The 12,020-nt window shown below is 41.4% G+C and overlaps 1 protein-coding gene and 1 long non-coding RNA gene across 3 annotated transcripts in view; one reads left to right on the top strand and one right to left on the bottom strand.

Annotated features, from left to right (window-relative positions):
• The window catches only part of basp1 (brain abundant, membrane attached signal protein 1), a 32,108-nt gene that overhangs the window by 15,225 nt on the left and 4,863 nt on the right, over window positions 1-12,020 (bottom strand). Inside the window, exon 1 of one of the 2 annotated variants that reach the window (XM_084707120.1) lies at window positions 9,312-9,401. The exons of the other annotated variant lie outside the window; for it this stretch is intronic. The gene's annotated coding sequence lies outside the window, so the exon portion shown is untranslated. Of the gene's footprint in view, window positions 1-9,311; window positions 9,402-12,020 lie in introns of those variants that run through there. 2 annotated transcript variants of the gene reach the window in all.
• On the top strand, window positions 2,419-4,662 carry LOC146271962 (uncharacterized). Its single transcript, XR_014767186.1, has 3 exons — window positions 2,419-2,569; window positions 2,665-2,764; window positions 4,263-4,662. It is a non-coding gene; the product is annotated as an uncharacterized LOC146271962 (long non-coding RNA).

Below are 12,020 nucleotides of genomic sequence, written 5' to 3' on the forward strand. Positions count from 1 at the left end.
AAGGAGCATTGACTCCGTTTTTGTTATCAGCATCACACACACTACCACACACACACACACACACACACACACGTTTGTGTGCTTCTCAATGGCATCTTTAATACATTTCTTCAGTTAGAATCTAAGATAAGGACGTATACAGGCTCAGTGCAGTAAATCAACAGGGCAAGTTTTTTTTTAAGTATTCTTTTTGACAGTGTTTCAGTGCTATCAGTAACATGCTAACAGTTGTTAAACCAACAGGCCCCAGACGTGATGAGTCATGGGTGTGTCTCTGAAAGTGCCTGATGGTAAATACTTAAGAGCGTCTGTCTTGGCACAGATGGGATCCTAAAGAACAAACCAACCTAGTCAAATTACGCTGGCTTATCATCTCGTAAATGTGTCGAGTTGTTGAGAATCTACACATGCTAACTGTAACTTAATACTGCATGTTTGTGTAGTTGGTTGTGTGGTGGAAGCGACTTGGCTGGCTGGTGAACTTTGCTGCGAGGATGCTACTTTATGTATAACGTCAAGTCTATAAAATATTGGCTTTTGTGATGGTGTTGACGGACACAACTTCCTTTATGAAGGTAGAAAACTATTCTTATCAGGCAATGTTATTTCGCTAATCAATTCTATTATAGATTGGTTCGGATTCCAGCCCCCCTTGGCATGCGCTCAACTATTCTGAGGACAGAACAGCATCCAACAAAAACAACCCAACCAAAAAGATTTCAGATGGCTTATTTGCTTTATTGCTGGGGCACTTTTTGTTATTTCCATACTTTATCTAGGGTGTAAGCCAACATATATTTTCATAACTTGGGATATCTTTTCTGTTCAGAGTTTTTTTGTGTGTGTGTGTGTGTGTGTGTGTGTGTGTGAACTCAATGAACTGTATATATCAGCAATCCAGTTTTTATCCATGTTGGTTTACAGTGAGTGGGAGTATCCGTGGAGGAGACATGTATCAATGTGTCCTTCCCAAATGAATTTGTTTTCAGTTGTTCGATAACATACCGCACTCGAGACAGTTTATGCCTTACTTTACAAAAGACGGAATGGAAGAAAACCAGGGAGATTGCGAGTCTCTTGGGGGTTGGGACAAACAGAGCAGAAAAGCATCAGATGGAAACATAGTCTGGTTCTAGAAAATGAAACATAAGTAAGTGACTCTGTTTCCTTAGTGTTCTGTTTCAGTGGAGTCACTTTACTTACACAAATTCCATGCTGCATTACAAAAATATGTGTTTAATGATAGATACAATTTGCAAAAGTACATATTTGTGTATGCACTGCAAAAATAGGGCACACTCCGCTTTGCATTACTTTGCTTTGGCAGACAGACATAGGTAGATAGGTAATTCAGTTTCACAGACAGAAAGGCTAAAAAGGAAAGGGAAAACACACGTAAGACTTAACACGAACAAACAATGACAATCAAGTCATTTTTATTGCACAACTTCCCCTGGTACAGCCTTGCTTATACAGAACCTCAAGTCTCCGCCAATCGAACGGAAGCACATTCTGCTCAGCCGTGTAGACCACTTGACCTAGCTTTACAGACTGCTGAACACTTATGGAGACTGATCATGGGCACTTGGCTTATGATTAGAGGCCTGTCCATGCACAACCTTTCTCTCTTTTTTTTAAAGAGAGCTGTGCTTTGGAGAAAAATATTAATTTAGAGTAAAACGTGTTCGATAGGCTGCAAGGTGTTGGTGCCATATTTATAGTGCTGGTTGCCAATCATCCTGGCAAGCCTCTGAATGTGACCAGTCCAGAACTGCTTTCCAGTCTGCACTAAATCATGCACTACAGCCTACTCAATCTGTCCAGCAGGCCTCCAAGTGCTCTCAATAAGGTAAACTGCAGAACCAAGTCACAATCTACCAGAGTGTATGAGAACTGTTGGTGTCCTTGGCTTCGCATTTCGTTTTTTTGATACATTCTTTTTAAATATTGTTCTTTCAGGACCTCTGAATCATGTGGTGCCATGCAAAGATGCTCTCTTTATAGCGTCAACTATCATTATTCAAAAATCACATGAACGGTCAATGTTGGTTGAACGTTATCAACCCTTAACTTTCCTCAAAGTAGGCCCAAACTGTTCAGTTTCTTTCTGATGCTTCTGTCCTGTCCACTAAAATTACATTGCAAGTCATTTTACCGTATTGGTTCAATTACCCGCCACAACAACTGTCACTGTCAACTATCACTGGCAGCAACATTGAAATGCCGTTTCTTCACATTTCTCATTCATTTTTAAGAGAGACTAGGCTATAAATAACTGATCTGATGCTGGGCAGACAGGTGGGACCAGCGGGGCAGCAGCAAGTGTCTCATTGGCCGATTGGATCCATGGACAGCGGAAGTCATGCGGTCTGGCTATCTGATTGGCTGATGCCGGCAGTGTCCACAGTGAGCTGCACGGCTACCACCCCCGGTTCCTACAGGTCGATGGGAACGCCAACGGGGAGCGGAGAAATCCCTCGATGACGCACTGGCATCAGAAGGAGTCGCGGCGTGAAGGCGGGTTATTTTCAACCTCGGACAGGAAAATACGTGGCCGCTCAATTAACCGGTAGATAATTATAGCTGCACGTATAGAATGATGCCCCAACGCCTATCGTGATAGCTTTGGCCCGATATTTTCGCTAACTACACGTTGCATTGTAGGCTACTGCACTGCTGGAGGAACTACCACTTGAATGGCGCACAAGCGCTGAAGCCCACCAATGCAGAACGTTGGCAGGCTTACACGTAAGATAAGATGTAGGTAGGTGCTAAACCCCATCATAAACAAAGACTTAAGATGGATGCCATCCGATATTCGCCTATGTGGGACGGATTGCTCCTCTCCCGTTTCAAAGAGTGCTTCACAAACGATTGTGACAGCCAGATTCATGCTCCCCTCCATCACACTCTTCTGTCAATAATCTTCGTCTGCACGCACTCATCCTATCTGTTCAGGCGGGGGACTTTATCCAGAGACCCTATCAAATCCCCTGCCGGTATACTTTTTACGAGCCCCCAGTCACATAATTATCATCTTGCTTTTATGCTTCGTTATAGCCCCTGCTGAATTCTAATGAGCGTCCTCTGGCTTTCAGGCCTTGGTTTCTCCCACACTTTTCACTACACGAACGCTGGAAAAAGACAACCCGCCATTTGCATCCATTGCTAGGAAACAGCTAACCTGTGTGACCTTAACAACCCGTTTGGAATTGAATTGACGGGCATTATGTAAATTAGTCATCCGCCTCTGAAGATCCCTTCGATGATATACTCACCAATGGAGACGCTAGTGTCTCCTTTTCGATTATGTTTTTACAACGTTTTACAACACTTTCGTGGCACCACAGCAGAGAGTAATGTTTTCGTAGGCATTACAGTGTCCACTGTACAGTAGCCTAACCCAGTGGAAATCAGAGAAGGCTGGATCTTCTTGTTTGGGCTACTTCCACTTTCCACTGATACAGCCATTGTTCTTGGCTTTAAATGACTACTTGTATTTGGCTCTCACATCCTGTTGTACATTACAGTAATCACAGGTATAGCTGCGAGCTGACTGCATGCCACAAGTTGTACTGCCTGTAGTTTGGGGAGATGTTGCGGTGTATATTTACATTTGATTGTTTAGATTAGAAGACACTTTTTCCAAAGCAACGAAGATATAGTGTGTATAGTAAGAGCAGCAAATGCAGATAATAAATAAGTGCACTGGACTGTGTTTTGTATGTAGATATTCGGTTGGAAAAAGTCACATGATCCAAACACAAGTGAACATGATGTAATAGAGACATAATAATGCTGCCATTTTGTACTTTGGTGGTGTTCCTCTATCTAATATTTATCCTTGAACTCATTGCTGAATACCTCAATGATATCACACAGATCCACAACAATAGGCCAGAAGATTAAGTAGGCTTTTACATGAATTAGTTTAATGTTTTTTTAGAAACCTCAGAATACCATGGCCTGGAAGTGAACAAAGCACCCTTCTTCCTCGACAGGAGACATTAACATAGAAAGATTAAACCCTCCATGAACGTTTTGACTACCAGATTGGACATGATAGTGTCAAGATAACATCCCAGAAAGTATATTGCTTAAAAACCAACCCCACCAGCCCCCTTAAAATCACTATTTTTATAGTTGACTTGTGGTATCTTCTTTGACAATCAATACTGTGGCAGATAAACCCCCCCCTGCTGCCCTGTGGCACTCTCAGGCATCTCTGCATCCTGTATCCCCCCTCCTGTGTCCCCCTGCAGGGCCGAAAGACCACTGCTTTTACCAGGCTCCAGACAAGGCCAAACTACAATCAATATCTCTGCAGGCTTACCTAGCAAGCACAGATGGGTTCTGAGAATGCCCGGAACACTGGCAAACTACAATTCACAGAACGTTCCCTCTGCATTCTAACAATGACAAAGGACTTGTTAACATTCGAGTGTGTGATTCAGGTAATTTAGACATTTTTAAAAGACTGAGGTCAAGACAACATACAATATAGCTACCAAACAAACAAAGCTGTTGTTAAATGTTGTGTAACTTCAGAATGCTATGTTGAAGAATAGAACGTTCTATGTTGTTTTGCTTGAAAAACTCATACAACAATGTCACAACGAAGAAAGCCTGACATTCCATGAACGATGAATCTAAACAAGTATTTTCACCAGGCAGAAAATCTAATTTGTACGTTGTTCATTGACGGCCATCGCTGCTACCCCGACTCACCCCCACACAACACGCCTGCTCATCCCTCAGTTTGAATGTCAGTTCCCAAGGCATGCAGCCTTTCTACCCAGACATAGCCAGTGTCTTTCCCCCCTCCCATTCCTCTACCCCTTGGTGTGTCTGACTCGGCTGGCTGGCTGGCTGGCCGATCCTCTCAGCCCCGTGTCCCTCTGACCCCTGTCACTGTGGGGTGAGGGAGCGGGCGCTGCCTGGGCAGATGTGGCCGAGGGGAATTGGACATGGCTGGTATCCACTGGCCCCAGACACAACAGCGAGGAGAGGAGGAGAGGTGGTGGGGGGTGGGGTGGTGGGGGCGGGGTGGGCACAGGGTGAAGGGACATCGGGTGCAGAGAGGTAAAATGAGGTAACCCAAACTCTACAGTATCACTTTAAAACCTGATAAGTGTTTTGCTCAAAACCTTTGAGGAAATGAATTACATCAAACTATTTAAGTAATCTAATCTCTCCAGTGAAAATTGAATCAAAAGATTGTATAAATGATTACATACTTGAAGAAATAGCTTAGATGACTTAAATAGTTTTGTGTAATCAGTTTCCAAGTATTGATTGGGTTTATTGAGTAAGCCTACTATAGGAAATTACAGCTCTGGAAAACAATAAGAGATACAAATAAGTTGACAAGGACAATTTTGAGTGAGTAACAGAAGGGTAAAATTTGCAGTAGCCTTAAATTCTACCCTTCTGTTCCTCACTCAAAATTGTCCTCAACTTTCTTTTTTTTAATGAAAGAAAAAGGTACAGTGGTATTTTATTTCTGAGATAAATTGATGACACCTTTGGTTCAACAAATGTTAGTTTTTTTTTAATGACAGGAAGTACTGCTTGATGCACACACAAAACCGCACAGTGCAACCTCTCAAAGACACACTCAATAGCACAGAAAACACAAACACAAATTCGACACACATCAAGTATTTCTACACTTGCCCCATAAAGACGGAGGAGAGACATATCTTGCACTGATCTTCCCATCGTTTGCCCGTCTCCTCCCAGAGAAACACACAGACTACACAGACTCAACAAAATACTCAACAGGGGCTCAAGAAACTATGCAACCCAAGTACACATTGTCAGCTTAATGTCTCTTGAGAAGAGTAGGTTTAGCTAGTGTTGTGTCGCCTTTGCAGCTCATCCAGTTTCAGGATTGAATAAGCCTCATAGGCGGAGTTTTAAGCCAGTGTTTGTGTTTCTGTTGTTAGAATGGTCCCATTGAGGTTTGGTTCTAATTCAATATATTTCACTCCCCAACACACACACACACACACACACACACACACACACACACACACACACACACACAGCGCAATCTCCCCATCCACTGGAATAGGATCCCAGAGGAATGGATTGTTGTGAGAAAAATGTCTTTTTAACTGGCACTGGCCTGAGTTTGCAAAAGTCCAATGTATTTTAAATCAACGAAAGCAAGAGTAAAAACGAGTAGAAGAGTTATATTAGAATTCAATTTGGGACAAGTTTGGAGCTACGCGGAGCGTGCCTTGTCTCGCTGTCGTAGCCACCAATAGCAACGTCAGCTTCAGTTTGAGTCAATTTCTTGGAAGACAAGAGCCTAATGCGACAGATGGTGCTGAGGGAAAAGAGTGCGAAGGCGAGGAACAGAACATGTTGCATTGCTGTTATGTTGCAAGCATGAGTGTGCTGGCTGAAGCAGAAAAAAAAAACCTTATCTCACTTTTTTTTTTTTTCCTTCTTTTCACTGTCATAGGAAGTCACATTTACCATCAATGTAGCTTTAAAAAAAAAACATTTGAACCTTTTTATCTCCAACAAAAGTCTGTTGTAGGAAACGTAGTCCATTTATTTGTACCAAAATCAAATCTAATTTAGCAAGTTTTACCAGGGTATTTCGAATTTGTGGCTGTAAAGTTTGTCTCATGACTACATGTAAAAACACATTACACCAGATATATCGACATATGAGTAGGCTATTTGTATTTCAATGTGTCAAAGACAAAAACATATTTAAAATGCAAAAAGGATCAATCAGAGCACTAGTGGATTTGGCACCGTTCCATAAGGAGTGGAAGGGAGAGATTAACCAAGAAGATACTTTAATTATCATAACCCTTTCCTGTTTCAGAATGGCTAACGGCAAACACGTATACATTGTATTGAATTTCCCTTTCATTTGTCCTTACATTGATCAGGATATTACATTGATCAGGATATTGAATGAATAACTAGAATAACTTGCCCACAATCAGGGGTTTATCCTTATGACAACACCAATCAATCTCAGCCATAGTTGAACCTGCCCTACTTGTTGGAAGACTTGTGTTGAGGGTTGAACTATGAGGGTCCTAGTGACTGCCAGGCGAGGCCAACTGAGCAGTTGATTAGGTGCCACAAGTCCTACTACATGTTGACCACGTTCGCATTCACAGGTCACATGACTGACATCGGTCGCCTATACGTGGCGTGTGTGTGTGTGTGTGTGTGTGTGTGTATGTATGTATGTATGTATGTATGTATGTATATATATATATATATATATATATATATTTATTTATTTATTTATTTTATATAAAAAAAAATATATATATATACCACACATAACAAACACAATTGTTCACCCATGTGTGAAAAAGTATATTCTTCCCATCTTTGTGCCGGATTGTAAAAGTGTTCATCTTTTTCTGCGATGCGATTGTAAAACTATAGCATCATGGGTAGAGCTTGATTTAATTAAGACAGAAATGGTATTATATGAAAGTGATCCAGATAATCCCATTCATTGGCAACTGAACAAAGGAGACATCGTTTTTTTTTTAATCATTACTTCCTCCGCGGAATTTAATCTTCACTGCAGGATCTGCTAAACCCTCCAGCTAACTGTTATCATCATCATCATAGTTGAACGATGGCCTGTAAAAAGATTTATGATATTAAGTAACGCGTATAGTCTACAGGTGAGAAAAACAATGCAAACGCTTAACTACGGCTCTTGCATTAGTCCCATTTCAGAACCCCAACGGTGATCCACACCGCAAACCACACAGGATGAGTCACCCATCTAATCATACATTCATAACTTAATCAAATCTGAACGCCATAATGGCACAGCGACAATGTTTTCCAATAGTCGGATGTGCGTATCGTCCAGACAGCGATATGCTGCAGCGAATAGCTTATGACTTAGCATGGCAGTATTAGAATGTAATTATAACCAATCATTCGTCACCATCGCCCTAAAATAAACCAAGCACAATAAATATTTTCGACCCCTCGATGTTCCTAGTAGGCTATCACTCATTTTAACATTTATTTCATTTCGCAAAGCGCACAATCAAACCCCAGTCACACTACACGGCTCATTGTAGGTTACATGTATGATAAACCGGCATACATGTAGTAACAAACGGTAAACTGTAGTCGGTAAACGCAGAATTCCCTTTCCCGCTCTACAACAAGTAACAGTACAGCCTACGCGCCACAAGCAATTGATAGGCAAGGTGGCATATCGCGCTTCCACACCCTAAATGTACTGCGCATGCGTCCCAAGGAAACAAAGAACCCAGCAATTACAGATCGAAGTTCCCTTCAAACCCATGTGTTTTGGTGATTCGAAGTGAACACTCATCTGTACGTATGAGATTATATCGTATTTCCCTAATCAGACGTGAAAATTACAATGTGTATTATGAGCGAGCATGGAAAATGTATTTAGATTGAGCAATCCTCCCCTTGCAACCCCCCCCCCCCCCCCCCCATCACCTCCTCTCTGCCGCCCCCAGACCCAATATGTTATAAGAGGAGCGAGCATCCTTCTAAGGTGTATTTTCATAAAATAAATGAATGTTTGAATCAATAATTCACGGTTGCTGTGACAATTCGGTTGTACTAAAAACAGTGTTAAGTGTGCGTGTTAGTGCGTGTGTGTGTGTGTGTGTGTGTCACAGAGTGTGTATAGCCCTAGTGCAGCCAAATGTGTCACACCTCCGCACAGACACAAAGAGGTGGGGCGTAGAATATTCTGCGATTATGTGACTTCCACTAAGAAAGATGTTACAATATCTCTTATACAATGGTGATTTTTTGTTTTATTTTGTTGTTGTTGACCAATTCGTCTTATTTGGAGTGCTCACTCACATTATATGTTCCATATTCAAGCGCCTGGAGTACAATCCGACCGATTGCTCGTCTTTATATAGTTAAAGCACTGACAAACATGGAGGCTAATAGCAATTTTCAAATAGGCCCACTTGTGGGGGTATATTTTTTTCCAGACACTGCATGAGAAAGAGACACACCCCTTTATCCTGACAATTTTGTCTTTAGAATTGCATGAGATAAAAAAAAACTCAAATCAGGTCACTAAATATCTAGGTTTTGTCTACATTCTTTTTTACAATATTGTCATGTCAATCAGTTAGGTGTTTAATTTCTTTCAAATGCGCTCTTTTATCCAGCGCGCGCATCAGCTATCCAAATGGAAAGGTGAAAAACAGAAATGGCCAAACAGATAACAGTTTAAATTATCTTTTTTTCACAATAATCTGTGAAAGAAAACTAGATTAAATCGCGACAATATCAATGCATCTTACCGTTAGTGGTGAAGTTACAAAGCGCTCCTTGCAGTAAGTGGCTGGTGTGTTTTTTCAAGCGGCTTCGCCTGTGCGCGTGGTGGCTTGTGCCTATTACGGTAGTGCTCTGCTTGGCTCGCTCTGCATTTCCCCGGCGCCGCGCGCACGTACGCACAATACACACACGCGCGCACACACACACACACACACACACACACACACACACACACACACACACACACTATTCTCGCTCATAAGGTGGCGGTGCAGCTGGGGCGATTCTTCAACCCAATGGAATGAGTAGTGCTTATATCTAGCGCTATGAATACCCTTCATTCACTATGATCTCAGTTAATAACTAAATTAATAGGATACATTGGCCAGTCTCCTAATCCACTAACTCGAAGCGAATTATTAAAATTACTCCATGGTGAACATGTTGCCTAATGTAGGCCTCGTCTCCATCTTTGTCATTAGATTACAGTTGGGCTGTATACTTTTCACTTCCTGATTCAATAATCTTTTCCAGGACTATCTACAATGTATTCACAGAGAATATGTCTATGTGTAAAATGTATTCGTTTAAGGGAAGTCCTTAAACCCAGAATCACTAGCGTTACTGCTGTGTCTTTGACTCCTTGCGCCCCCTGTCATCATCATTATATATATATATATATATATATATATATATATATATATATATATATATATATATATATATATATATATATATATATATATCGACACACAAACTTTTAATAACTAGTGTTTAATAACTAGTGTTATTTCGCATAGATAGATAAAGTTTGATTGAAAGCATTTAAATTGAAGATTGGAATAGCCTATAATATACAATTTCACGCGAGATTATGTTTGTAACCTCAATATCTAGCAAATTCTGGTTAAATTAAAGGCAAAACCACCAACAAGAACCCCTAAACGTTTGTTGTTATATGTTTTAATTAATAACCTATGAAATACCTCTTATTTTGCCGTCAATACCGATAGTACAATTAACGGCCACTAGACTGCGCTATACCCAAAGACTTCAGTCGAAACAAATAAAGTCAAACCCAAAGGGCAAAAATGACACAGGCAGCATAACCCACTGTTAGCCAGTTTCCAGACATCTCCAAAATACTCATAGACGGCATCAATCCAATAACTGCTATCTACTCAACACGCTAAGATTTCCATCATCAAATTCATGCCCTGAATACATCGGTGGACAGTGTTCCTCTAGTCTCCTAAAAAAAAAAACGAACAGGGAAACAGGGAATGCTGCTGTCTCAGCTGCTATGACAGAACTAGAACAACTTTCCAGGGTGAGGAACTGGAGCACATGCCGGAATGCCGCACATTCCGGAGTCCTTTCAACAGGAAGTAGGCTGGGATTAGTGCGAGGTCAAAAAGCGGCATGGAAGACGTTAGAAAATGACCTGGTGCAACCCGAGCCTGTGTTTCTCCAACACCACTGCTTTGCTCTGTAAAACAAAAGACTGTCCTGATCGATTTTTTCCCCTCTCATGTACCTCAGTACAACTGTTCTTTTACGGGACAGTATACTGTAATCAGGTGCACCACCAGGAATTTGGGGCCCCATGAAAAAGAAAATATATATATTTATATATTTATATATTTCTATTAGTTTTTCTATTTTGGGGGGCCCCTGTCAGTCAGGGGCCCTTAGAATCGTCCTAGCATTCCCCCCCTATACGGCGCCCGTGACTGTAATTACAACCCCCAATCACCAAAATAACATGTTGTTTTACTTAAGTCACCTCAATAGTCACCATCTTCCTTAAAGTAGGCTGTAAGCGAATTGAAGAAGCATTATCACATCTTCTTGGTAAGGAAATTAAACTGATGTGCCATTCTCCGCCATGTCTCACTGAAGTGAATGTCCAGAACCACAATCTCCCTTTACATACAATACTCACTTTCTGTTGATAGCGGTTCTCACAGAGTTCAGTGGCTTATGGGTAATAGGTGTGAAGAAATGTAATCACAGCATAATTTTAACAGGCCACAAGTCAATGTGTGTGATTGTGTGTGTGTGTGAGCGTGCGTGTGTGCGCAAACCTACATTTGTATGTCTCCATCGTGAAAGCTGGGTTTGGGTGTATATCCTAACGTCATTTTGTGAGAGGACATTCAGCATGTGTGCCCTGAATGAAACACACACACACACACACACACACACACACACACACACACACACACACACACACACACACACACACACACACACACACACACACACACACACACACACACACACACACACACACACACACACACACACACGGTTAGTAGTCCAGCCAGTATCTCCACTCATCAAAGCTGCTCTCTGGGTTGAATGAGAATCCAATTCAACAGGTGGTTTGATGCGTTGCCAAGGCCACAGCAGCTGTTGGAGAAATGCCAAAGAGAACACTTATACTCACTGAACTTTTTGGGGGGGGACCTGTATACCAAACAGAAGACAGAAGGCTTCCTTTTATGTTGATGTGTTCTAGAACATCCATCATTCATTTTGATAAAACTTCACAGAAGTTAAAGCTCAAGGCCGTTTCAGGAACTGCACTTTAAGAGATTAAAGACAAACCTCAAAAAGCATTTTAATGTTGGGAGTTTCCGAGGGATTCTCTTGGTGCTAGTGAGTCTTTCTTTGAGGGTAATATTCAGTTGACAGTGTAAGAATCACAGCTGGCTTCTGGATGTAAACTG

This window comes from Hypomesus nipponensis, chromosome 10 (assembly GCF_054491055.1).
Source record: "Hypomesus nipponensis isolate SF chromosome 10, ASM5449105v1, whole genome shotgun sequence".
NCBI classification, from domain to species: Eukaryota; Metazoa; Chordata; class Actinopteri; order Osmeriformes; family Osmeridae; genus Hypomesus; species Hypomesus nipponensis.